Below are 27286 nucleotides of genomic sequence, written 5' to 3'. Positions count from 1 at the left end.
TCCATGAAGCAAATACATTACAATGATAATGGACAATACATATATTTAAGTATTTCTTTCTCTCTGCCTTCATGTGGAGTATTGGTGGAATTTGCAGTGTTTTTCCCTACTGTAAATAGTTATGGAGGTGGGGCCGTCCCAGCATCACTAGTTTTAATAAAGGGCTTGCGCTAGGGCTATGAATGGTGGGGAAGCCCCAACTTATGTTGTGTATGTATATACCCTGTACACGCAATGTACAGTTACATAAGACCATTGAATGTATCTTTACACTGTATACAATATGTCTACCACCAGAGGGTGCAACTGGTGGTCACCTGCACACCGCAGGTAACCAGGTGTAAAAGGGAGCTCATTTTACTGTAACCTCACTCAGGAGCCGCAATAAATGGACTAAGGTCACAACAGTTCAAGTGCAATACCTTACCTCGTGGAGTCATTACTAGAGTGCTTACAGACACAACAATTGGCGACGAGAATACGAATTTCCATGTGAAAAATGGCTAACCTTGGCAACTTTCAACAATTCGCTGTTTGTTTCTCGCAATAGATAGGGAGAGAAAGAAGGAGAAATGTCAGGGATTACAAGTTACTGAGAAAAAAAATGTCAGCTGAATTTCTTTTCAGAAAATAGTTTAAATAATGTATTGGTTCTTCATCTTTCTTTGATTGGTTCGTTCTCCTGAGTGGCCATCTAAGATTGGTTGTCTTAGGCGCGAGATTGAGCTCGTGAGACAGGAGAGTGAGAGAATTGATGGGTCGAGAGTGATCCGGCTTTAACTCGCTGTGGCATTCTCCCAGAATACATTATTTCTGTTTCTGTTTGGTTGGATTCTTCAATATGGTGACAAAAGTAATTTAGTCGCTGAAGAGTTAAAGTGTAGCTTGTACGTTGCACCAACCCAAAGGCGCGATTACGTTCAATACACCTAATTCTCTCAAGATGTTCTGTGATTACATTACCATATCTGCCCACACAGTGCATCGTACTCACAGACCTGACAACACAAAGGTTTGTTTTGTTAGGAAAAGTAAGGGAAATTTTAAACACACATCAATGTAAAAACTTTCACAAGTAATTTTACCCAGAGCAATCCTGGTGTATTATTATTTTGGTTAGTGATCACCATAGCAAATGCAATTGTTTCTGAACATTGTGCATATATACATTTTTGTGTATAGTACACACTTCCATTAAGTATTATTACTTCATAAAAGCACAAGATAAAAGTTCACGAGTTTGGGGGTAATATATTAGCATGGACTCGTTGGAGTTCAGAAGGATGAGGGGTGATCTTATAGAAACATTTAAAATCATGAAAGGGACAGACAAGATAGAGGCAGAGAGGTTGTTTCCACTGGTAGGGGAGACTAGAACTAGGGGGCACAGCCTCAAAATACGGGGGAGCCAATTTAAAACCGAGTTGAGAAGGAATTTCTTCTCCCAGAGGGTTGTGAATCTGTGGAATTCTCTGCCCAAGGAAGCAGTTGAGGCTAGCTCGTTGAATGTATTCAAGTCACAGATAGATAGATTTTTAACCAATAAGGGAATTAAGGGTTACGGGGAGAGGGCGGATAAGTGGAGCTGAGTCCACGGCCAGATCAGCCATGATCTTATTGAATGGCGGAGCAAGCTCGAGGGGCTAGATGGCCTACTCCTGTTCCTAATTCTTGTGTTCTTATGGATAGAGGATTGGCTAGCTAACAGAGAACAGAGAGTCGGGATAAATGGTTCATTCTTTGGTTGGCAACCTGTATCTAGTGGGGTGCCACAGGGATCAGTGCTGGGACCCCAACTATTTACAATCTATATTAACGACTTGGAAGAAGGGACTGAGTGTAACGTAGCCAACTTTGCTGATGATACAAAGATGGGAGGAAAAGCAATGTGTGAGGAGGACACGAAAAATCTGCAAAAGGACATAGACAGGCTAAGTGGGCAAAAATTTGGAAGATGAAGTATAACGTTGGAAAGTGTGAGATCATGCACTTTGGCAGAAAAAAATCAAAGAGCAAGTTATTATTTAAATGGAGAAAGATTGCAAAGTGCCGCAGTACAGCAGGACCTGGGGGTACTTGTGCATGAAACACAAAAGGATAGTTTGCAGGTACAGCAAGTGATCAGGAAGGCCAATGGTATCTTGGTCTTTATTGCAAAGGGAATGGAGTATAAAAGCAGGGAAGTCTTGCTACAGCTATACAGGGTATTGGTGAGGCCAAACCTGGAATACTGCGTGCAGTTTTTGTTTCCATATTTACGAAAGAATATACTTGCTTTGGAGGCAATTCAGAGAAGATTCACTGGGTTGATTCCGGGGATGAGGGGATTGACTTATGAGGAACGGTTGAGTAGGTTGGACCTCTACTCATTGGAGTTCAGAAGAATGAGAGGTGATCTTATCGAAACGTATAAGATTATGAGGGGGCTTCACAAGGTGGATGCAGAGAGGATATTTCCACTGATGGGGGAGACTAGAACTAGAGGAATAAGAGGCCACCCATTTAAAACAGAGATGAGGAGGAATTTCTTCTCTGAGGGTTGTAAATCTGTGGAATTTGTTGCCTCGGAGAGCTGTAGAAGCTGGGACATTGAATAAATTTAAGACAGAAATAGACAGTTTCTTGAGTGATAAGGAGATAAGAGGTTATGGGGAGCGGGCGGGGAAATGGAGCTGAGTCCATGATCGGATCAGCTATGATCTTATTGAATGGCAGAGCAGGCTCGAGGGGCTGTATGGCCTGCTCCTGCTCCTATTTCCTATGATCTTATGTTCTTCTGTCACATTTTGTTAATTAGCTTAAAGTAAAACAACAACAAATTCAGACTGTAGGGAGTCAAGGGATATCGGGAAGGTGGAGTTGAGGTAGAAGATCAGCCATGATTTTATTGAATGGCCAAAAACCACCCTAAGTGGAGGAAGAGCATCCAGGAGGTTGCTGAGCACCTCGCGTCTTGTAGGCGAGAGCATGCAGAAACCAAGCGCAGGCAGCGAAAGGAGCGTGCGGCAAACCAGACTCTCCACCCACCCTTTCCTTCAACCACCTGTGTCTGTCCCACCTGTGACAGAGACTGTAATTCCTGTATTGGACTGTTGAGTCACCTGAGAACTCACTTTTAGAGTGGAAGCAAGTCTTCCTCGATTTTGAGTGATTGCCTATGATGATGATGATGATGAATGGTGGAACAAGCTCAAAGGGCTGAAGGGATTATTCCTGCTCCTATTTCTTATGTTCTTATGCAGGTTATGTGCAATTCAGAAACCAAGAAAGTGTCTAGAAAACTACCAATAATAAACTATGAATGACTTGGGAAAACAACCAATCTTAGATGACCAGTCAGGAGGACGAACCAAAGATGATGAACAAATCCATTATTTAAACTATTTTCTGAAAGCAATTCAGCTGCCATTTTTTTTCTGAGTAACTGAAATTTCCAGAGCTCAAAATAAAGTTTTGAATACCAAAACATTGAAATGATACATGTGCCACAATAAAATTATGTATTCTTAACCATTGTGTCTTTTGTGTCTTTGAAGACTTTAATTCCTATTTTTACTTGAAGGCCTCACCTCTACCAAAAAACGAGACTTGGAAATATTTTTGCTCAGCCCTATGACTTTTTAGTTGAAGGCAGATTCCACGGTCTGAGCGTGTGTACAATTTCACAGGAGGTATCAGTGGCTTTGTCAGCTCAGCTGCAGGAATATTACTCTTTATGTTTTTGGTTCTCTTTCCAAGGTCAAGGTCAAATTGCAAAATCTCTATTCACATAAAGTTCATAGTGAGTATTTTTCCAAAGGTGAGTGCGTGTGCGTGTGACATCCATTTCAAATATGATAGAATTGATTACATTATGATAGAATTGATAGTGTCAGCTGTGGCTCAGTGGGTAGAACTCTTATCTCTGAGTCAGAAGGTTGTGGGTACAAGTCCCACTCCAGAGACTTGAGCACAAAAATCTAGGCTGACACTCCAGTGCAGTGCTGAGGGAATGCTGCACTGTCGGAGGTGCCGTCTTTTGGATGAGACATCAAACTGAGGCCCCGTCTGCCCTCTCACGTGGACGTAAAGGATCCCATGGCACTATTTCGAAGAAGAGCAGGGGAGTTATCCCCGGTGTCCTGGCCAATATTTATCCCTCAATCAACATAACAAAAATAAAAACAGATTATCCGGCCATTATCACATTGCTGTTTGTGGGAGCCTGCTGTGTGCAAATTGGCTGCCGCCTTTCCTACATTACAGCAGTGACCACGCTCCAAACGTACTTCATTGGCTGTAAAGTGCTCTGAGACGTCCGGTGGTCGTGAAAGGCGCTATATAAATCCAAATCTTTCTTTCTTTTTACACACTTCTGCTAGCTTGTTCTCAGTCTGATCTGAAAGACGGCACATCAAACTATGCTGCACTGAAGGGACAGCCTACAGTGTATGCTCATGTCCTTGAATTGGAGGTTCAACCGAAAACTTTGGCGTCAGAAATGTGAGCGCTTCAAACTAGGCCAAGCTGCCACCTGAACTCAGCTTGTCAGCAACAAACATCTCATTGCCTCTTGGAGATAACATCAAATTAATGTTTTTGAAGACATGATATTATTCTCTAGAATATTTTGTGCGCAAATTACTCCTTTTTTCAAAATTGCTTTGGCCGATTTGTGATCATGTTTCCTTTATTACACAGCACCTTTACATCTCAAATGAGGAATCGGTTTGAACCCATTTACACACATCCAAACCGATGAAGGGGTAGAATTCCTGCAGGGGTCACCTGACCTCCCGCTGTGCCTTGGTGGAAACTCCGGAGATGTGGAATAAACGTTGCTCCCGTAAGGCATCTTCTCATGGAGTGAAAATGTGGCGAATCAGTTCACTCTCAATTTGTTTTAAATACATTGACCTTTCAATTGAGCAACATATTTTCATGATTTGAGGATTCATGTATTTTTACTTTGGTTGTGAGGTGAGTTTTATGTGAAAAATGATGTTCTGTGTAGTGTATAAGCCAATACAATCCAATAGGGCCTGAAGCCTTACCCCAAAGTGCTTTGAATCAAAGAATATCAGTGCATATAACATGGCTGAAGGGCCCAGTCACAATTATTAAAAATAGAAATGAATATCTTCTTCTACACTCTCCACTGCTTATAGCAGGCGCATTGTGTCAACATTGTGTCACCAACATCAGTGTCCTTGTCCAGGCGAACATCCCCATTATTGAAGCACTGACCACACTCGATCAGCTTTGCTGGGCAGGCCACATAGTTCGCATGCCAGATACGAGACTCCCTAAGCAAATGCTTTATGCAGAGTACCTTCATGATAAACGAGCCAAAGGAGGACAGTGGAAATGTAATAGGGACACCTTCAAAGCCTCGCTGGTAAAGTGCGACATCACCACTGACACCTGGGAGAACCTGGCCGCAGACAACCCGAGGTGGAGAAAGTCCATCCGGGAGGGCGTTGAACTCTTCGAGTCTCGGCGCAAAGAGCATGGAGAGGCCAGGCGCAGGCAGCGGAAGGAGCGCGTGGCAAACCAGCCCCACCGACCCTTTCCGTCGAATGTCTGTCCCACCTGTAACAGGGTCTGTGGCTCTCATATTGGACTATTCAGCCATCAGAAAACTCATTTGGGAGTGGAAGCACGTTCTCCTCGATTCTGAGGGACTGCCTATGATGATGATGATTTGTCAATGTGATTTGCCTGCTTTAAATAAACAACAACAACTTGTATTTATATAGCACCATTAACGTAGTGAAACATCCCAAGGCGCTTCACAGGAGTGTGATAAGACAAAAATTTGACATAAATTTGAAATAAAGTGGACGGTAAATCGTGAGAGAACATATTGGAGCAAGTGCTGCAAGTCTTTGTTATAGTACTTTGTGCTAATCAATACAACAGCATTTACAAGGGCAAATTAAATAATCTTGTTAAACTGGATACCATTGTGTTTCGTGCACTCAAGGTTTTGGTGCAGTGTGCAGGTTGGTGAAATGTGTAAAAGTTAACAGCGTCATCCCATTGACTGATGGCAACCTGCAAACAATAACATAGCAAGGTTTCCATCTTCTTAGCTCTGGCCATGTTCTCCAAAATTATGTTGGATTTACAGCACAGAAACAGGCCATTTGGCCCAACTGGTCCATGCTGGTGTTTATGCTCTGCATGAGCCTCCTCCCACCGCTACTCATAGAAACATAGAAAATAGGTGCAGGAGTAGGCCATTCGGCCCTTCGAGCCTGCACCGCCATTCAATGAATTCATGGCTGAACATGCAACTTCAGTACCCCATTCCTGCTTTCTCACCATACCCCTTGATCCCCCTAGTAGTAAGGACTACATCTAACTCCTTTTTGAATATATTTAGTGAATTGGCCTCAACAACTTTCTGTGGTAGAGAATTCCACAGGTTCACCACTCTCTGGGTGAAGAAATTCCTCCTCATCTCGGTCCTAAATGGCTTCCCCCTTATCCTTAGACTGTGTCCCCTGGTTCTGGACTTCCCCAACATTGGGAACATTCTTCCTGCATCTAACCTGTCTAACCCCGTCAGAATTTTAAATGTTTCTATGAGGTTCCCTCTCATTCTTCTGAACTCCAGTGAATACAAGCCCAGTTGATCCAGTCTTTCTTGATAGGTCAGTCCCGCCATTCCGGGAATCAGTCTGGTGAACCTTTGCTGCACTCCCTCAATAGCAAGAATGTCCTTCCTCAAGTTAGGAGACCAAAACTGTACACAATACTCCAGGTGTGGCCTCACCAAGGCCCTGTACAATTGTAGCAACACCTCCCTGCCCCTGTACTCAAATCCCCTCGCTATGAAGGCCAACATGCCATTTGCTTTCTTAACCGCCTGCTGTACCTGCATGCCAACCTTCAATGACTGATGTACCATGACACCCAGGTCTCTTTGCACCTCCCCTTTTCCTAATCTGTCACCATTCAGATAATAGTCTGTCTCTCTGTTTTTACCACCAAAGTGGATAACCTCACATTTATCCACATTATACTTCATCTGCCATGCATTTACCCACTCACCTAACCTATCCAAGTCGCTCTGCAGCCTCATAGCATCCTCCTCGCAGCTCACACTGCCACCCAACTTAGTGTCATCCGCAAATTTGGAGATACTACATTTAATCCCCTCGTCTAAATCATTAATGTACAGTGTAAACAGCTGGGGCCCCAGCACAGAACCTTGCGGTACCCCACTAGTCACTGCCTGCCATTCTGAAAAGTCCCCATTTACTCCTACTCTTTGCTTCCTGTCTGACAACCAGTTCTCAATCCATGTCAGCACACTACCCCCAATCCCATGTGCTTTAACTTTGCACATTAATCTCTTTGCACATTAATCTCTTGTGTGGGACCCTGTCGAAAGCCTTCTGAAAGTCCAAATATACCACATCAACTGGTTCTCCCTTGTCCACTCTACTGGAAACATCCTCAAAAAATTCCAGAAGATTTGTCAAGCATGATTTCCCTTTCACAAATCCATGCTGACTTGGACCTATCATATTACCTCTTTCCAAATGCACTGCTATGACATCCTTAATAATTGATTCCATCATTTTACACACTACCGATGTCAGGCTGACCGGTCTATAATTCCCTGTTTTCTCTCTCCCTCCTTTTTTAAAAAGTGGGGTTACATTGGCTACCCTCCACTCCATAGGAACTGATCCAGAGTCAATGGAATGTTGGAAAATGACTGTCAATGCATCCACTATTTCCAAGGCCACCTCCTTAAGTACTCTGGGATGCAGTCCATCAGGCCCTGGGGATTTATCGGCCTTCAATCCCATCAATTTCCCCAACACAATTTCCCGACTAATAAGGATTTCCCTCAGTTCCTCCTCCTTACTAGACCCCCCGACCCCTTTTATATCCGGAAGGTTGTTTGTGTCCTCCTCAGTGAATACCGAACCAAAGTACTTGTTCAATTGGTCTGCCATTTCTTTGTTCCCCGTTATGACTTCCCCTGATTCTGACTGCAGGGGACCTACGTTTGTCTTTACTAACCTTTTTCTCTTTACATATCTGTAGAAACTTTTGCAATCCGTCTTAATGTTCTCTGCAAGCTTCTTCTCGTACTCCATTTTCCCTGCCCTAATCAAACCCTTTGTCCTCCTCTGCTGAGTTCTAAATTTCTCCCAGTCCGCGGGTTCGCTGCTATTTCTGGCCAATTTGTATGCCACTTCCTTGGCTTTAATGCTATCCCTGATTTCCCTTGATAGCCACGGTTGAGCCACCTTCCCTTTTTTATTTTTACGCCAGACAGGAATGTACAATTGTTGTAGTTCATCCATGCGGTCTCTAAATGTCTGCCACTGCCCATCCACAGTCAACCCCTTCAGTATCATTCGCCAATCTTTCCTAGCCAATTCACGCCTCATACCTTCAAAGTTACCCTTCTTTAAGTTCTGGACCATGGTCTCTGAATTTACTGTTTCATTCTCCATCCTAATGCAGAATTCCACTATATTATGATCACTCTTCCCCAAGGGGCCTCGCACAACGAGATTGCTAATTAATCCTCTCTCATTACACAACACCCAGTCTAAGATGGCCTCCCCCCTAGTTGGTTCCTCGACATATTGGTCTAAAAAACCATCCCTTATGCACTCCACCGTATTGCTTCCAGTTTGGTTAACCCAATCTATGTGCATATTAAAGTCACCCATTATAACTGCTGCACCTTTATTGCACGCACCCCTAATTTCATGTTTGATGCCCTACCCAACATCACTACTACTGTTTGGCGGTCTGTACACAACTCCCACTAACGTTTTTTGCCCTTTGGTATTCTGCAGCTCTACCCATATAGATTCCACATCATCCAAGCTAATGTCCTTCCGAACTATTGCCTTAATTTGCTCCTCAACCAGCAATGCTACCCCACCTCCTTTTCCTTTTATTCTATCTTTCCTGAATGTTGAATACCCCTGGATGTTGAGTTCCCAGCCCTGATCATCCTGGAGCCACGTCTCCGTAATCCCAATCACATCATCTAACCCCATCAGCATATCCTTTCCCCCTCATCTGTTGATCTAGCTTTCCCTTAAAAACATGTATGCTATCCGTCTCAACTACTCCTTGTGCTCAGCACCATTGGATCTGCCGCTGCCCGAAATCGCCAGCACTCAAGGCGTTATAGCGCCTCCTTTTTTAATTGACTTCAATGGTAATGGCAAACGGTTAGTGCCATTTGCCTGAAATAGGCAGCTGCCTGTGATACGTATGGATGGTGTAAGTGGTGAGAACTGTATAACATATCAAATAATCAACCAGCTTTAATGTGGGGATAGCAGTGCATTAAGGCAAGTTTGATTCATTCCCTCAGCTGTGGCTCAGTGGGTAGCACACTTGCCTTTGAGTCAGAAGGTTGTGGGTTCAAGTCCCACTCTGGAAACTTACGCACATAAATCTAGATTGACATTTCAGAGCAGTGCTGAGGGAGTGCTGCACTGTTGGAGATGCTGTCTTTTGGATGAGACGTTAAACCTCTCAGATGGACGCAAACGATCCCATGGCACTATTTTGAAAAAGAGCAGGGGAGTTTGCTGTGCGCAAGTTGGCTGCTGCGTTTCCCACATTACAAGAGTGACTGCACTCTAAATGTACTTCATTGGCTGTAAAGTGCTTTGGGACATCCGGTGGTCACGAAAGGTGTTTTATAAATGCAAGTCTGTCTTTCTTTTCTCTCTGTGCTTTTCAACATCGGCAAGATCAGAAGTGGCATTCATTTAGCCTTCTGTCACAAATTGAGCAGCAAGGCATTTTGTAAAAGCCTTATCCAAACTGTGCATAATCCTGGATCTCCCTCCCGAACAGCACTGTGTGGGAGTATCTTCACCACACGGACTGCAGCAGTCGAAGGCGGCGGCTCACCATCACGAGCTCGAGGGCAAGTAGGGATGGGCAATAAATTTCAGCAACGCCCACATCCCATGAACGAAAAGATTCAAAAAAACAATTAGTACGGAGTGACAACATGGCTGCCACTTCCTTCATCCCACCATTGGCAGCCGTGCATTCAGCCAAGCTCTGGAATTCCTTGACCAAACCTCTTCGCCTCTCAACAGCTCTCTCCTACTTTAGGGTGTTGCTTAAAATCTACCTCCTTTGACCAAAGTGTTTGGTCACCTAATATCTCCTTCTTTGGCTCGTTGTCAGTTTTTGTCTGATCACGCTCCTGTGAAGTGCCTCGGGACATTTTACCCCATTAAAGGCGCTATATAAATGCAAGCTGTTGTAATCTAATCATGTGACTTGACGTGAAAGCCAACTGCAAGGACCCAAGCTCGAGATTTATTTTGCAGCATTGAAACCGCTCCCTTTTGCTGTTTTTATGCTGCTGGTCAGGAATACGTTGGCATTCTGAGAAGCATAACTTTCAAAACTCAGAATCGAAGGAGAATCTTCAGAAACTGGAACAAAGCCTCAAGCCAGTTCCCTTTTTTTTCCAGGAGAGATTTTTGATACGAATTCTCATCCTTATTTTCAAATCCCTCCAGGGTCTCATCCCTCCCTATCTCTGTAATCCGTTCCAGCCCCCCACCCCACCCCACCCCCCCCTCCGAGATATCTGCGCTTCTCTAATTCTGCCCTCTTGAGCATCCCTGATTATAATCGCTCAACCATTGGTGGCCGTGCCTTCATTTGCCTCGGCCCCAAGCTCTGGAACTCCCTGCCTAAAAATCTCCGCCTCTCTAGCTCTCTTTCCAAGCCGCTCCTTAAAACCTACCTCTTTGACCAAGCTTTTTGGTCACCTGCCCTAATTTCTTCTTATGCAATTCGGTGTAAATATTTTATCTCACAACACACCTGTGAAGCGCCTTGGGACATTTCACTATGTTAAAGGTGCTATATAATTACAAGTTATTGTTCTTGAATCTGGCAAAGTGACCAATTTAACTCACGCGCAAGATGTCTAATGATTCAAAGGGTGGAATTTTGAGTGACCAGCAAATCCTCGCCCATAGGGAGCAGCTTACTGGAAAACTGTGCGTGTCAAAGAAGGAAAAGAAGAAAGACTAACATTTATATAATGGCCTTTCATGACATCAGGATGTCCCAAAGTGCTTTACAAAGTACTTTTGAAGTGCAGTCACTGTTGTAATGCAGCAATGCCCCACAAACAGCAATGTGATAATGACCAGATAATCTGTTCTTTTCATGATGTTGGTTGAGAGATGAATATTGGCCCAGGACACCAGCGAGAACTACCCTGCTCTTCGTCAAAATAATGCCATGGCAACTTTTATGTCCATCTGGGAAGGCAGATGGGGGCTCAGTTTAATGTCTCATCCGAAAGATGGCACATCCGACAATCCCTCACTATTGCACTGGAGTGTCAGTAAAGATTGACGGATAGGATGGCAGCTTCCTCGGGAGCTCTCCCTGAACTAACTTCCCCCTGGCCATCTGCTGCCATCCTTCACTCTTCTCTCCCCCAATCTCCCCACCCCCCCCCCACTCACTGTTTAAACCCCACCTGCCCTAATAGTGGGTGCAGTTCCCACCCCAAAAGTATACCCCTTACCCCTGAAACCCGTGCTGCAAGGGCAGCTAGCTGGGCCCACTGCCCATCCGCCAATCAAGACTTACCTTCCAGATCGACCTCCCTGCTGCCAAGACCTCCCAACTGGACCTTCGCTCTTTGCTCCCCACTGGACATGGCCGACCTAGCTGCTGCACTCGACGGCATCCGATGAGCCTCTGACCAGCCCCGACAGGTTTGGGCCCAACTTTCCCTCTTTGCCCTCACGTTCGGGCCTCCACTCCTCCAGCGATGTTCGGGCCTCCCTTCCTCACTCCGACGACGTCCTGGCATCCCCCCCGGCCACTGGTCCCACTCAACTGTGGAGCCCTGGGTGAGCACATGATACGCACAATGGCTGCAGCCACTTTGACCTCTCCTCCTTCCATGAAGTGGACCTCTGGCCATCCCAGTGCTTGGGAGAGGGAAGCATCACCTCAAATCTCTCACCCCCACCTTCCACACCTAGGAACTCTCACCATCACACCGAAGGGTCGAGCTTACGGCTCGCATCCCACCATAGGCAACTTAGCCCATACAGCCTGGTCTGCAGTCGTCTTGGACCCCCTTGCCACTGGACGAAGACCGTGATCAGCTAAGCCCGTGTGGTAGCCGGTGTGCAACAGCCACCGCACGTTAAAAGGACTCATGCACAGGCAACCTCCACCTTTCAAAATGAAGTTCAGGACCTGGAACGTCAGAACACTCATGGACAACTCCAACAGCGACAGACCGGAACGCCGCACCGCTATTGTTGCCCAGGAACTCAGACACTTCGACGTCGACATCGCCGCCCTAATTGAGACCCGGCGGGCAGGGGAAGGTCAGCTCAAATAACAAGGTGGTGGTTACATCTTCTTCTGGAAAGATAAACCAGAGGAAGAACACTGCCTCCATGGAGTTGGTTTCGCCATCAAGAACGAGCTGGTCGGCCGCCTCAGAGACTCCCCATGCGGGATTAGCGAACGTCTCATGACTCTCTGACTCACCCTATCCCGGAACCAGTGTGCCACAGTCATCAGTGTGTACGCCCCAACACTCGACGCAACAGATGAGGCTAAAGAGGAATTCTACTCCAGCCTCGAACAATCCCTGTCCCGAGTCACTACAGGCGAAAAACTGACCCTCCTCGGTGACTTCAACGCCAGAATTGGTAAGGACACAGACCTCCGGGGAGGCGTGATTGGCAGAGAGGTGGGTAGGGAAAACCAACTCCAGCGGTACCCTGCTCCTGACAAAATGCCTAGAAAACTGCCTTGTCATAACCAACACCTTGGTCCGCCAGAGTCAAGGCATCATGGCAACACCCTCGCTCCAAACACTGGCACCTGCTCGACTACATGATCATTCGAGTGAGGGACCGCAAGGACGTGCGCATCACCCGTGCCATTACAGGAGCCGATGATTGCTGGACGGACCACTGCATAATCTGTTCCGTCATCAACATTAATACAGTCCCAAAGCGGCGACAGCAACAGAAGCAATGCCGCAGAAAAATCAGCGGGGCACTCAAAGACTCAGCTAAGGGAGCCCTATTCAACCAGCACCTCACTGCTAACCTGGCGACCCTCAATGACCCTGAGACACAGAGTGCCCACAGCGCTTGGTCTGCCCTCCAGGCCACCATAACAAGCGCCTGCGAAGAGACGCTCAGTCACTCAACCAGGAAACACCAGGACTGGTTTGATGAGAATGACCAGGAGATCCAAGAGCTAATAAACTGCAAGCACAGGGCATTTCTGAACCTAAAGCAACAACCCAACTCGGGAGCAGCAAAGCAGCTCCACAGATGGCTGATGGCCGAGATCCAATAAAAAACCTGCGACCTAAAGAATAGATCGTGAGTGGAGAAAGCATAGGACATCCAGGAGCTGGCCGACAGCCATGACGTGCCAAGATTCTTCACCGCAGTTAAGTCCACCTATGGCCCAAGCACCCAAGGCCCCACCCCTCTGCTGACCAAGAATGGGGAGACATTCATCAAGGACACCGAGGCAGTCAGGGCCCGCTGGAAGGAACACTTCGAAGATCTCCTTAATTGAGACTCTGCCTTTGACATGAGTGTCCTCGACTCCATCCCGCAGCATGCTACCCACCACCATCTCAGCAAAATCTCAGTTCTGCACGAGGTAGAAAAGGCCATCCATCAGCTCAAGAACAACAAGGCAACAGGAGTAGATGGAATCCCCGCCGAGGCACTAAAGTATGGCAGCGAAGCATTACTGGCACAACTCATCTCATCTCTCTTATCTGGAAGGAGGAGAGGATGCTGGGAGATCTGAGATGCCGTAATCGTGACCATCTTCAAAAAGGCGGACAAGTCTGACTGCGGCAACTACAGAGGACTCTCCCTGTTGTTGGTCACTGGGAAAGTCATCGCTAGAATCCTCCCCAACAGTCTTCTCCCTGCGGCTGAAGCGCTCCTCCCAGAGTCACAATGCGGATTCCGTCCACTAAGGGGTACAACAGACATGATCTTCACCGCGTGACAACTACAAGAGAAATGCAGGGAACATCACCAACCCTTGTACATGGCCTTCTTTGACCTCACAAAGGCCTTTGACAACTGAGGGACTATGGAGCACCCTCCTCCGTTTCGGCTACCCCCAAAAGTTTGTCACCATCCTCCGCCTGCTTCACGATGACATGCAAACCATGATCCTAACCAATGGATCCACCACAGACCCAATTCATGTCCGGACCGGGGTCAAGCAGGGCTGCATCATCGCGCCAACGCTCTTCTCGATCTTCCTTGCTGCAATACTCCATCTCACTCTCAACAAGCTCCTCGCTGGAGTGGAACTAAACTATAGAACCAATGGGAACCTGTTCAACCTTCATCGCGTCCAGGCTAGATCCAATGGCACCCATCCTGTGTCATTGAACTACAGTACGCGGACAACGCTTGCATCTGCGCACATTCAGAGGCCGAACTCCAAACCATCATCAACACCTTCACCGAGGCATAGGCCTTACACTAAACATCCATAAGACAAAGGTCCTCCACCAACCTGACCCCGCCACACAGCACTGCCCCCTGGTCATCAAAATCCACAGTGTGGCCTTGGACGTCTGCCATTTTTCATACCTCGGGAGCCTACTGTTGATATCGACGACGAGATTCAACACCGCCTCCAGTGTGCCAGCACAGCCTTCGGTCACCTGAGGAAGAGAGTGTTTGAAGACCAGGACCTCAAATCTGGCACCAAGCTTATGGTCTACAGGGCAATAGTGACCTTGGTATCATATTTGACTCTGAAATGAGCTTCTGGCCAAATATCCGTGGCATAACTAAAACCGCCTATTTCCACTTCCGTAACATTGCCCGTCTTTGCTCCTGCCGCAGCTCATCTGCTGCTGAAACCCTTCTTCCAAGCCTTTGTTACCTCATCACATGACTACTCCAACGTACTCCTGGCTGGGGTCCCACATTCCCACAAATTAGAAGTCATCCAAAACTCGGCAGTCCATGTCCTAACTCGCACCAAGTCCCTCCTATATGGCTCAGAGACGTGGACCATATACAGTAGATATCTTAAAGCGCTGGAGAAATATCACCAGCGCTGCCTCCGCAAGATCCTACAAATCCGCTGGGAGGACAGACGCACCAACGTCAGTGTTCTCGCTCAGGCCAACATCCCCAGCATCGAAGCATTGACCACGTTCGATCAGCTCCGTTGGACGGGCCACATCGTCCGCATGCCCCACACAAGACTCCCAAAGCAAGCGCTCTACTCGGAACTCCTACACGGCAACCGAGCCCCAGGTGGGCAGAGGAAACATTTCAAGGACACCCTCAAAGCCTCCTTGATAAAGTGCAACATCCCCACCGGCACCTAGGAATCCCTGGACCAAGACTGCCCGAAGTGGAGGAAGTGCATCCGGGAGGGCGCTGAGCACCTTGAGTCTCGTCGCCGAGCGCATGCAGAAAACAAGCGCAGGCAGCGGAAGGAGGATGCGGCAAACCAGACTCTCCACCCACCCTTTCCTCCAACCACTGTCTGTCCCACCTGTGACAGAGACTATAATTCCCGTATTGGACTGTTCAGTCACCTGAGAACTCATTTTTAGAGTGGAAGCAAGTCTTCCTCGATTTCAGGGAACTGCCTATGATGATGATGGAGTGTCAGCCTAGATTTTGTGCTCAAGTCCCTGGAATGGATGGAGAATCACAGGCAGAGAGGCTCAGATGCTCGAATGATTTGCCCATTGCAGGCACTGCCCAAAGGCCTCAGAAGCTTCCGTCGATATTCCTTCTGTGTAGAAATTTCCCTGACTTTTCCTGTCTGAGGCTGAACCAGACTGTTCTCAACCTTGGTGTCATATTTGACCCTGAAATGAGCATCCGGCCACATATCCACGACATAACTAAAACTGCCTATTTCCACCTCTGTAACATTGCCTGTCTCTGCTCCTGCCACAGCTCATCTGCTGCTGAAACCTTTCATTCATGCCTTTGATACCTTTTCACATGACTACTCCAATACACTCCTGGCTGGCATCCCACATTCCCACAAACTAGAAGTCATCCAAAACTCGGCAGTCCGTGTCCTAACTCGCACCAAGTCCCACTCGCCCATCACCCATGCTCGCTGATCTACATTGGCTTCCTGTTAAGCAACGCCTCAATTTCAAAATTCTCATCCTCGTTTACAAATCCCTCCATGGCCTCACCTCTTCCTATCTCTGTAATCTCCTTTAGATTCAACGCCCCCCCCCCCCCCCCCCAGAGATCTCTGCGCTCCCAAACTTCTGCCCTCTTAAGCATCCCTGATTATAACTGCTTAACCATCGGTGGCTGTGTCTTCAGTTGCCTGGGCCCCAAGCTCTGGAACTCCCTCCCTAAACCTCTCCGACTCTCCACCTCTCTTTCCTCCTTTTTAAGACGCTCCTTAAAACTTACCTTTTTGACCAAGCTTTTGGTCACCTGCCCCAATTTCTCCTTGTGTGGCTCAGTGTCAAATTCATTTGTTTTATCTTGTAACACTCCTGTGATAGGCCTTGGGACATTTTACTACGTTAAAGGTGCTATATAAATACAAGTTGTTGTTGTTTTATAGAAACATAGAAAATAGGTGCAGAAGTAGGCCATTCAGCCCTTCGAGCCTGCACCGCCATTCAATAAGATCATGGCTGATCATTCCTTCAGTACCCCTTTCCCGCTTTCTCTCCATACCCCTTGATCCCCTTAACCATAAGGGCCATATCTAACTCCCTCTTGATGCCAGTTCATAGGCTATATTCAACAATTCTCTGCAGCAGGGAATTCCACAGGTTAACAACTCTGAGTGAAGAAGTTTCTCCTCATCTCAGTCCTAAATGGCCGACCCCCTATCCTCAGATTATGTCCCCTGGTTCTGGACTTCCCCAACATCGGGAACATTCTTCCTGCATCTATCCTGTCCAGTCCCGTCGGAATCTTATACGTTTCTGAGATCCCCTCTCATCCTTCTAAACTCCAGTGAATAAAGACACAGTTGATCCAGACTCTCCTCATATGATAGCCTAGCCATCCCTGGAATCAGTCTGGTGAACCTTCGTTGCACTCCATCAATAGCAAGAAAGTCTTCCTCAGACTGGGAGACCAAAACTGAACACAATATTCCAGGTGAGGCCTTACTAAGGCCATGTACAGCTGCATTAAGACCTCCCTGCTTCTATATTCAAATCCCCTAGCTATGAAGGCCAACATACCATTTGCCTTCTTTACCGCCTACTGTATCTGCGTGCCCACTTTCAGTGACTAATGAACCATGACACCCAGGTCTCGTTGCACCTCCCCTTTTTCTAATCTGCCGCCATTCAGATAATATTCTGCCTTCGTGTTTTTGCCCCCAAAATGGATAACCTCACATTTATCTACATTATACTGCATCTGCCATGTATTTGCCCACTCACCTAACCTGTCCAAGTCACCCTGCAGCCTCTTAGCGTCCTCCTCACAGCTCACACCGCCACCCAGTTTAGTGTCATCCGCAAACTTGGAGATATTACACTCAATTCCTTCATCTAAATCATTAATGTAAATTGTAAAGAGCTGGGGTCCCAGCACTGAGCCCTGTGGCACTCCACTAGTCACTGCCTGCCATTCTGAAAAGGACCCGTTTATCCCGACTCTCTGCTTCCTGTCTGCCAACAAGTTCCCAATCCATGTCAGTATATTACCCCCAATACCATGTGCTTTGATTTTGCACACCAATCTCTTGTGTGGGACCTTGTCAAAAGCCTTTTGAAAGTCCAAATACACCACATCTACTGGTTCTCCCTTGTCCACTCTGCTAGTTGCATCCTCAAAAAATTCCAGAAGATTCGTCAAGCATGATTTCCCTTTCATAAATCCATGCTGACTTGGTCCGATTCTGTCACTGCTTTCCAAATGTGCTGCTATTTAATTCTTAATGATTGATTCCAACATTTTCCCCACTACTGGGAAACCGGTCTATAATTACCCGTTTTCTCTCTCCCTCCTTTTTTTAAAAACGTGGTCTTATATTAGCTACCCTCCACTCCATAGAAACTGATCCAAAGTCAATAGACTGTTGGAAAATGATCACCAATGCATCCACTATCTCTAGGGCCACTTTCTTGAGTACTCTGGGATGCAGACTGTCAGGCCCCGGGGATTTATCAGCCTTCGATCCCATTAATTTCCCTAACACAATTTCCCACCTAATAAGGATATTCTTCAGTTCCTCCTTCTCACTAGACCCACTATCCCCTAGTACCTTTAGAAGGTTATTTGTATCTTATACCTCGGTTTATCGACTTCCAGCATTAAGTCATGTCCGATTTCACAGCTGGGAATAGGGAGTGCGTGAAGAAAATTATACAACATTAAAAAAAAACACCAAAACTATATTTATCTTTGTTACAATGGGCTCAATTTTCCCCAATATTTTGAGCTTTTTTTTTTGAGTAGGCTACTTTTTCTGGCCTAACTTAAAAATCCCCAGTTTCCCCAATCAATTTGCACCAGCGTAACTTATTTAGTTACATTGTTTTTTCCTCCAAAAGGGGGCGTAACCAGCCACCTACCTCAATTCTGGCCATTTAGGCAACTTTGGCCAGCTAGAAACATAGAAAATAGGTGCAGGAGTAGGCCATTCGGCCCTTCGGGCCTGCACTACCATTCAATAAGATCATGGCTGATCATTCATCTCAGTACCCCTTTCCACTTTCTTTCCATATCCCTTGATTCCTTTAGCTGTAAGGGCCATATCTAACTCCCTCTTGAATATTTCCAATAAACTGGCATCAACAACTCTGCGGTAGGGAATTCCACAGGCTAACAACTCTCTGAGTGAAGAAGTTTCTCCTCATCTCAGTCCTAAATGGCTTACCCCTTATCCTTAGACTGTATCCCCTGGTTCTGGACTTCCCCAACATTGGGAACATTCTTCCTGCATCTAACCTGTCCAGTCCCGTCAGAATTTTATATATTTCAATGAGATCCCCGCTCATCCTTCTAAACTCCAGTGAATACAGGCCCAGTCGATCCAGTCTCTCCTCATATGTCAGTCCTGCCATACCGGGAATCAGTCTGGTGAACCTTTGCTGCACTCCCTCAATAGCAAAAACATCCTTCCTCAGACTAGGAGACCAAAACTGAACACAATATTCCAGGTGAGGCCTCACTAAGGCCCTGTACAACTGCAGTAAGACCTCCCTGCTCCTATACTCAAATCCCCTAGCTATGAAGGCCAAAATACTATTTGCCTTCTTCACCGCCTGCTGTACCTGCATGCCAACTTTCAATGACTCATTTCAGGTCTCATTGCATCTCCCCTTTTCCTAATCTGCCGCCATTCAGATAATATTCTGCCTTCGTGTTTTTGCCCCCAAAGTGGATAACCTCACATTTATCCACTTTATACTGCATCAGCCATGCATTTGCCCACTCACCTAGCCTGTCCAAGTCACCCTACAGCCTCTTAGCGTCCTCCTCACAGCTCACACCGCCACCCAGTTTAGTGTCATCTGCAAACTTGGAGATATTACACTCAATTCCTTCATCTAAATCATGAATGTATATTGTTAATAGCTGGGGTCCCAGCACTGAGCCCTGCGGCACCCCACTAGTCACTGCCTGCCATTCTGAAAAGGACCCGTTTATCCCGACTCTCTGCTTCCTGTCTGCCAACCAGTTCTCTATCCATGTCAGTACATTACCCCCAATACCTGTGCTTTAATTTTGCACACCAATCTCTTGTGTGGGACCTTGTCAAAAGCCTTTTGAAAGTCCAAATACACCACATCCACTGGTTCTCCCTTCTTCACTCTACGAGTTATATCCTCAAATAATTTCAGAACATTCATCAAGCATGATTTCCCTTTCATAAATCCATGCTGAATTGGACCGATCCTGTCACTGCTTTCCAAATGTGCTGCTATTTCATCTTTAATAATTGATTCCAACATTTTCCCCACTACTGATGTCAGGCTAACCGGTCTATAATTCCCCATTTTCTCTCTCCCTCCTTTATTAAAAAGTGGGGTTACATTAGCTACCCTCCAGTCCATAGGAACTGATCCAGAGTCGATAGACTGTTGGAAAACGATCACCAATGCATCCACCATTTCTAGGGCCACTTCTTTAAGTACTCTGGGATGCAGACTATCAGTTACTCCATTTCTACTTAGGCCAGCGTATGTGGCCTCGCGAGAAAACCCTTGCGGAGAGTTAAAGAAATCAGCGCAGGTAAGTACGTCGGAGGTCATTCGGCCTGGGCTAGGGGTGGGAAGGGGAGCGGAACTGGACCAGCACACACTCAGGACCGGAGGGGCTCGGCGGGGGAGGAAGCGAACTGACTAGCACTCACTCGTGGGCCACAGACTGGGAAGACACTCACTCGTGACCGGAGAGGCTCGGCGGGGGAGGAAGCCAGCTTGAAGTACAACTCCTCGTAAAATGGAGAGTTTACAGACAGTAGAATTGTTCTTGCATAGTAGGGCATCACTATTGTTTCCATTTGCAGTGAAACTCTTTAGACTACAAGGAAATACTTCAGTTGCTGCGTTTGGTTGGCATCACTGATCTTTGATGGTATTGGGTGGTAGCTGTGAGTTCAGTTTCTTGAGAGATGCATCAGTTGCCTGGTATTGTAATTGTGATACCATTCCTCTCTCAAATTTATTCTATTCTATCTCATATTCTCCCTCTCTCTGCCAGTAAACTGTCAGACTTATTTCCTGTAGTGCTTTCCTGTAATTAAAATTCTCGGCATGCCTGCTTTCTGTTATAATTACGCTCCCTATTCATTTTACCTACCTCTGACTTGAGTCCTTTAAGCCCGGTCTCCAAACTAGGTGGTGATGTTACTTACCGCTGAGCAGTCTTGAAGGACCTAAAATGAGTTCTGTGGCCTGATGCTGACTGTCTATTGTCCATTCCCTGTTCCACCTCTCATGGCTGCCATCCACAAGCCAACACTGCCTGCCATTCACCTTTCCCTGAGCTCTACTGTGCATGCGCGGCCATTTCAGCGACGCCAAGAACGTCAATTTTCTCCCCTGCACATGTGCAGAAGGCCGGCTCCTCTTTCCAGCGCAGAACGCAGGCTCCGCCCCCAGAGGCGACTGGCCGCACTGCGCGGCTGCAGAGTACAGCCCAAACATCGGGGAACCTTCAGAGAATTTTTTCTGCCGCATTTATTTACCTAATTAAGTGGCGCAACTCTGGCAACACACCAAAAAACGGGCTCGGGGGGAAATTGAGCCCAATACCTGGGCAGTGTATTTATCAAATGTACTTCGGTCACTGGTAGGAACATCAGATCTCATTGATCGACTAAATTTTGAAGAAAATATTAACTGGGGAATGGGGAACAGTCTTTTCTTGATGGGGCGTGGCCTTAAGTCCAGTGCAGAATAACCTAGTCTTAGTTGCTTGCTGTAAGGGTCCTTTTTGCTATGAGCCTGGGTTATATCAGTCTAGTTCCTAATGAAGCTGTGTCCTCAGCACAAACCTTCTCTAATGCAGCACTAATTGGCAGGCTCACACCGAGAGGCCACAGGATTGCCGGCTTAGTGGCAGTACTCTTCAGAAGCCGAGGCTCAGGCACGAGGTTTGGGGCAGAGCAGAGGGAGCTTTATTCTGCATCCAACTGCAGAGTGAAGCTCCCAACGTAACTACAGTCACCGCATTTCAAAGTAATTCGTTTTATGTGAAATGTTTTGAGGTACTTCTTAGATGTAACAAGACGCTATTTCAAGTCAAGTCTTTTTATTTCTCTTCAATTGTGCTGTGCCCGGATGGAATGATTCCAGCTAACCAAAGATTGCAAACCTTCCATTCCCAATGCTTGATGAGCATAATATTAAAGAAAGAACTATTAAACATTTTGTCTATGCGTCCCATTACTATGCAACTTCATTTTAATTGAACTGCTATTTAAGTTCAATTAACTTAATGCCTACACGTACCACAATAACACACAACAGACCTGTTCGAAAATATTTCAATTCACTAAAGCATTTCATAATTAATCTGATTAGACACCTTAAGTATGACACTCAAGAGTTCATGCAGCATCAATTATAGTTTGATTCGCATTAAACTCCCAGTGTCAACAGTTAGTGTTGTGCATTTCGAAATCGAATCCAGATGTTGCTGCATTTCCTTTGAACTGATATTTTGGAATGAGGCTTTGTGCTGATCAGGCTGTGGGCTGCCTGCCTGGGTAATGGAGCACTGGTCCACTTTACAGCACCGGTTAATCCCAAGGCAGGTGCAGCAAATGGCTCCCTTTGTGTCAGTAACATGTCTCAACTTCAACCTCGCCAGTGCTATTGTACAGCACAGGAGGAGGCCACTTGGTCCGTCGTGTCTATTTGGTGGAGCAGCCAAGACCAATCCCACTGCGCTGCTCTCGATAGATTCTTGTATCCTCGCTGCTTTCCTCCCTCAGCCTCTGCACAGAGCGACTTCTCATCCTCGGTGACTTCAACCTCCATCTCAATTCATCATGCTCTCCCATTCCGAGTTCACGAGCCTCCATCCTCCCCTCATCTCTCCCTCCTTGTGAACTCCCCAACCCATATTCACGGCCACCCCCTTGACCTTGCCATCTCTCGTGGCCATGCTATTCCAACCGTGTCAATTAAAGATAAGGCTACCTCTGACCATTTCCTTAGATCACTCTCGACCCACATCCCCTTTCCCCAAACCAAACCTACTTCCTTCTGCATCTGCCCCTGGAAAAAACTCTCTTACAACGGCACTTATCAACTCCAAACTATCCAACCTTTGACTCCCCTTCCACAATGACATTTTTGCAGCCACTGATCTGCTCAACCACACCTTCAGCACCACCTTTGATGTCCTAGGCCCGATTAAAACCATTACTCTCTCTCACCCTGGCCGTTCCCCCAGTACAGCCCTCACCTTTGCTCCCTCAAATCCAAAGGGCGCAAACTTGAACAGATATGGCGGACAACTGGTTTAGCCATTCACCGCCAGATTTGGCCCAAACACATAAAGCATTATCGGGTTCTACTCTTGTCTACAAAAACTGGTCACTATTCCAGGATCATTCTGGAATGCAAAGACATCTCCCGGCTACTATTCTCTGCTGCTAACCGTCTCCTTGAACCCCTCACCCCTGTCTCCACCACACTCAACTCCAACAACAAGTGTGAGGAGCTCATGGACTTCTTTGTCTCAAAGATTGAGACCATCCAATCAGCTGCCTCTGCGAGTTCCCTTCCTTACCCTAGCCCACCGGGGCCAAACTTCATCTGAGGCTCCCACCTGCCCTAGCCCTAAACTCACATCTTTTTCTAGTTTCTCTTTGATCTTCCCTCTTGACCTTTCCAAGCTCATCTTGCCCATGAGACCCACTTCCTGCTCCCTTAACTCTAATCCCACTAACCTGCTGACCACACAACTTCCCTTTTTGGCTCCCACGTTAACCGACATTGTTAACGGTTCTCTCTCCTCAGGTACTGTTCCCCTCTCCTTCAAATCTGCTGTCATCACCCCCTCTTCAAAAAAACAACCTTTGACCTCACTGTGCTTGCTCGCTATCTCCCCATCTCCAACCTCCCTTTCCTGTCCAAAGTACTTGAATGTGTTGTCGCCTCCCAAATCCATGATCATCTTTCCCTAAATTCACTGTTTGAATCCCTTCAATCTGGGTTTTGCCCCACCACAGTACCGAAACGGCTCTCATCAAAGTCACAAATGCAAAGCAAGCACACTACTCGGAACTCCTACATGGCAAGCGAGCCCCAGTTGGGCAGAGGAAACATTTCAAGGACACCCTCAAAGCCTCCTTGATAAAGTGCAACATCCCCAACGACATCTGGGAGTCCCTGGCCAAAGACAGCCCTAAGTGGAGGAAGTGCTTCCAGGAGGGCGCTGAGCACCTCGAGTCTCATCGCCGAGAGTATGCAGAAAACAAGCGCAGGCAGCGGAAGGAGCGTGTGGCAAACCAGATTCCCCATCCACCCTTTCCTTTAATGACTGTCTGTCCCACCTGTGACAGAGACTGTAATTCCCATATTGGACTGTTCAGTCACCTGAGAACTCACTTTTAGAGTGGAAGCAAGTCTTCCTCGATTTCGAGGGACTGTCTATGATGATGATGATGAAATGACATCCTTTGTGACTGTGACAAAGGTAAACTATCCCTCCTGGACCTGTCTGCAGCCTTTGACACAGTCGACCACTCCATCCTCCTCCACCACGCCTCTCATCCATCGTCCAGCTGGGTGGGAATGCACTCGCCTGGTTCCATTCTTATCGATCTAATCGTAGCCAGAAAACCTCCTCCAATGACTTCTCTTCCCACTCCCGCATCGTTACCTCTGGTGTCCCCCAAGGATCTGTCCTTGGCCCCCTCCTAATTCTCGACTATATGCTGCCCCTTGGTGACATCATCTGAAAACACAGAGTCAGTTTCCACATGTGCGCTGACGACACCCAGCTCTACCTCACCACCACTTCTCTCGACCCCTCCATGGTCTCTAAATTGTCAGATTGCTTGTCCGACATCTCGTACTGGATGAGCAGAAATTTTCACCAATTAAATATTGGGAAGACCGAAGCCATTATCTTTGGCCCCCACCACAAACTGCATTCCCCAGCCACCGATTCCATCCCTCTCCCTAGCATCAATCCAAGGGTGAACCAGACTGTTCGCAACCTAGGTGTCATATTTGACCCTGAAATGAGTTTACAGCCACATATCTGCGGCATAACTAAAACTGCTTTTTTCCACCTCCCTAACATTGCCCGCCTTCGTCCCTGCCTCAGCTCTTCTGCTGCTGAAGCCCTCATCCATACCTTTGTTACCTCTAGACGTGACTACTCCAATGCACTCCTGGCTGGCCTCCCACATTCTACGCTATGTAAATTTGAGGTCATCCAAACCTCGGCAGCCCGTGTCCTAACTTGCACCAAGTTCACGATCACCCACACCCCTGTGCTTCCTGATCTACATTGGCTCCCGGTTAAACAATGCCTCTGTCATGCATCTCACATTACTGTTTATAACTGTATCTTACCATGCTATACATGACTGTAACTGGATATGACCTGTAACAATAAGCATACCTTACCACCAGGGGTGCACTTGCAGGAGACACTCCATACCTGTCCCACTGTGGTATATAAAGGGAGGTCTCAGGCAAGTGCAGCACTGGAGAGCTGGAATTAAAGGTGCAGGTCCTGAGTGACCTTGACTTCAGCATGTGTCTCATGTAAGTCAGTACATTAGAGTCAGGACTTAACACTGGCGACGAGTTATGGGATCACAGAATCCACAGAATGGCTACCAACAGCTCAGATGAGAAATACAATGCTGGAGACAATTGGGATGACTTTATAAAAAGGCTCCAGCAAAGCTTTGTGACCAAAGACTGGCTTGGCGATGATAAGGCAGACAAGAGAAGAGCCCATCTCTTGACCAGCTGTGGCTCGAAAACATACGCTTTAATGAAAGACCTGCTGGCACCCGAGAAACCAGCAAGCAAGTCGTTTGAGGAGTTGAGCACACTGGTGAGAGACCACCTGAAGCCAGTGAGCAGCTTACACATGGCCAGACACAGGTTCTACAACTACAGACGTTGTGTGGGCCAAAGCATACCCGACTTCGTGGCGGAACTTCGGAGGCTGGCTAGTTCATGTGAGTTCCCTGATGAACTAAGGAGAGAAGTACTGAGAGACTTTTTATTGAAGAATAGGCCACACAGGTATATTACGAAAGCTTATAGAGACTAAGAACTTGACTCTAGAGGCAGCAGCACTGGTCGCACAGACGTTCTTGGCAGGCGAAGAAGAAACGAGGCTGATCTATACTTCGGGTACGACAACCAACGAGGCATCGGAATAAAGGGTTCACATTGTGAAACAAACCGCTACCCTCACACACAGACAAAGGCAGGAGAGCAGGCCTTCAACAGCAGACAGTGGTGCCAGAAGCCATCAAAATCAAGGGCCACATGAACGGCCGATCACTTCTCATCAACCCACAATGCGAGCAATCAACAACAGATTGAGAGAAGCTCAAAGGAGATCAGCCAGACGCAGCTCGTCCTTCGGAAACAATGGAAACGGTTTGTGTTGGAGATGTGGGGGAAGGCACTCAACCAGGGAGTGTCGATTTCAGCATGCCGTTTGCAGAAACTGCAACTACACAGGGCATCTGGCTCGCATGTGCAGAAAAACAGCAGCTCGGCTGGTATATGAATCGGAAGGGTCGGAAAGCGGACCAGAAGACGGTTGGAACAGTGCACGGGACGCCGAGGTACAGCGGGTTAACACGATCAATATCCACTGTTCTTACACCAAGATGCCTCCAATTATGATGAGGATTCTACTCAACGGGATACCCGTCAACATGGAACTGGACACGGGGGCCAGTCAATCCCTCATGAGCGTTCAACAATTTGAACAGCTGTGGCCGCACAAAAGCAACAGACCAAAACTCACAAAAATCGACACCAAACTAAGGATCTATACTAAAGAAATCGTCCCAGTCCTTGGCAGCGCCATGCTCTCAGTCACACACAAAGGGATGGTGCACCGACTTTCCCTGTGGATTGTCCCCGGGGATCTCCCAGCACCGTTGGGGAGAAGCTGGCTAGCAGAACTTAATTGGAAATGGGATGATGTTCACGCCATGTCGTCAGAGGAACGGACCTCCTGCTCAACAGTTCTAAGCCGTTTTGAACATCTCTTTCAGCCAGGTGTGGGCACCTTCAAAGGGGCTAAAGATAGAATCTACATCACACAGAATGCCAGACCGGTCCATCACAAGGCTAGAGCTGTGCCTTATGTGATGAGGGAAAAGATTGAAAACGAACTGGACCAGCTTCTGCGGGAAGACATAATTTCTCCCGTGGAATTCAGCGACTGGGTAAGCCCCATCGTCCCCGTCATGAAGCCTGATGGATCCATGCGAATCTGTGGGGATTACAAGTCTACCATAAACAGAGTCTCCCTATAGGACCAATACCCGCTGCCCAGAGCGGAGAACCTATTTGCCACGTTGGCTGGAGGAAAACATTTCTCGATACTTGACCTCACATCTGCATATATGACGCAAGAACTGACCGAAGAGTCGAAGCTACTCACCACCATCAACACACATCGAGGCCTTTTTGTGTACAATCGATGCCCATTCAGCATCAGGTCGGCAGCTGCTATATTCCAGCGCAACATGGAGAGTCTGCTCAAATCCATCCCGGGGACGGTTGTGTTTCAAGATGACATACTCATCACGGGCAGGGACACCGACTCTC

At 47.0% G+C, this 27286-nt stretch overlaps 1 long non-coding RNA gene across 3 annotated transcripts in view; it reads left to right on the top strand.

Moving 5' to 3' along the window:
- LOC139277944 (uncharacterized) overlaps nucleotides 1-27286 on the top strand; it is a 190792-nt gene that overhangs the window by 128104 nt on the left and 35402 nt on the right. Inside the window, exon 6 of one of the 3 annotated variants that reach the window (XR_011596181.1) lies at nucleotides 4681-5845. The exons of 1 other annotated variant lie outside the window; for it this stretch is intronic. This is a non-coding gene — a long non-coding RNA (uncharacterized lncRNA). Of the gene's footprint in view, nucleotides 1-3242; nucleotides 3511-4680; nucleotides 5846-27286 lie in introns of those variants that run through there. One more of the 3 variants, XR_011596182.1, reaches the window with a different exon arrangement.

The sequence above is a fragment of the Pristiophorus japonicus genome, chromosome 13 (genome assembly GCF_044704955.1).
Source record: "Pristiophorus japonicus isolate sPriJap1 chromosome 13, sPriJap1.hap1, whole genome shotgun sequence".
Classification (NCBI taxonomy): Eukaryota; Metazoa; Chordata; class Chondrichthyes; family Pristiophoridae; genus Pristiophorus; species Pristiophorus japonicus.
Note: the sequence above shows the minus strand (reverse complement) of the source record. Positions and strands in the feature narration are given on the sequence as shown.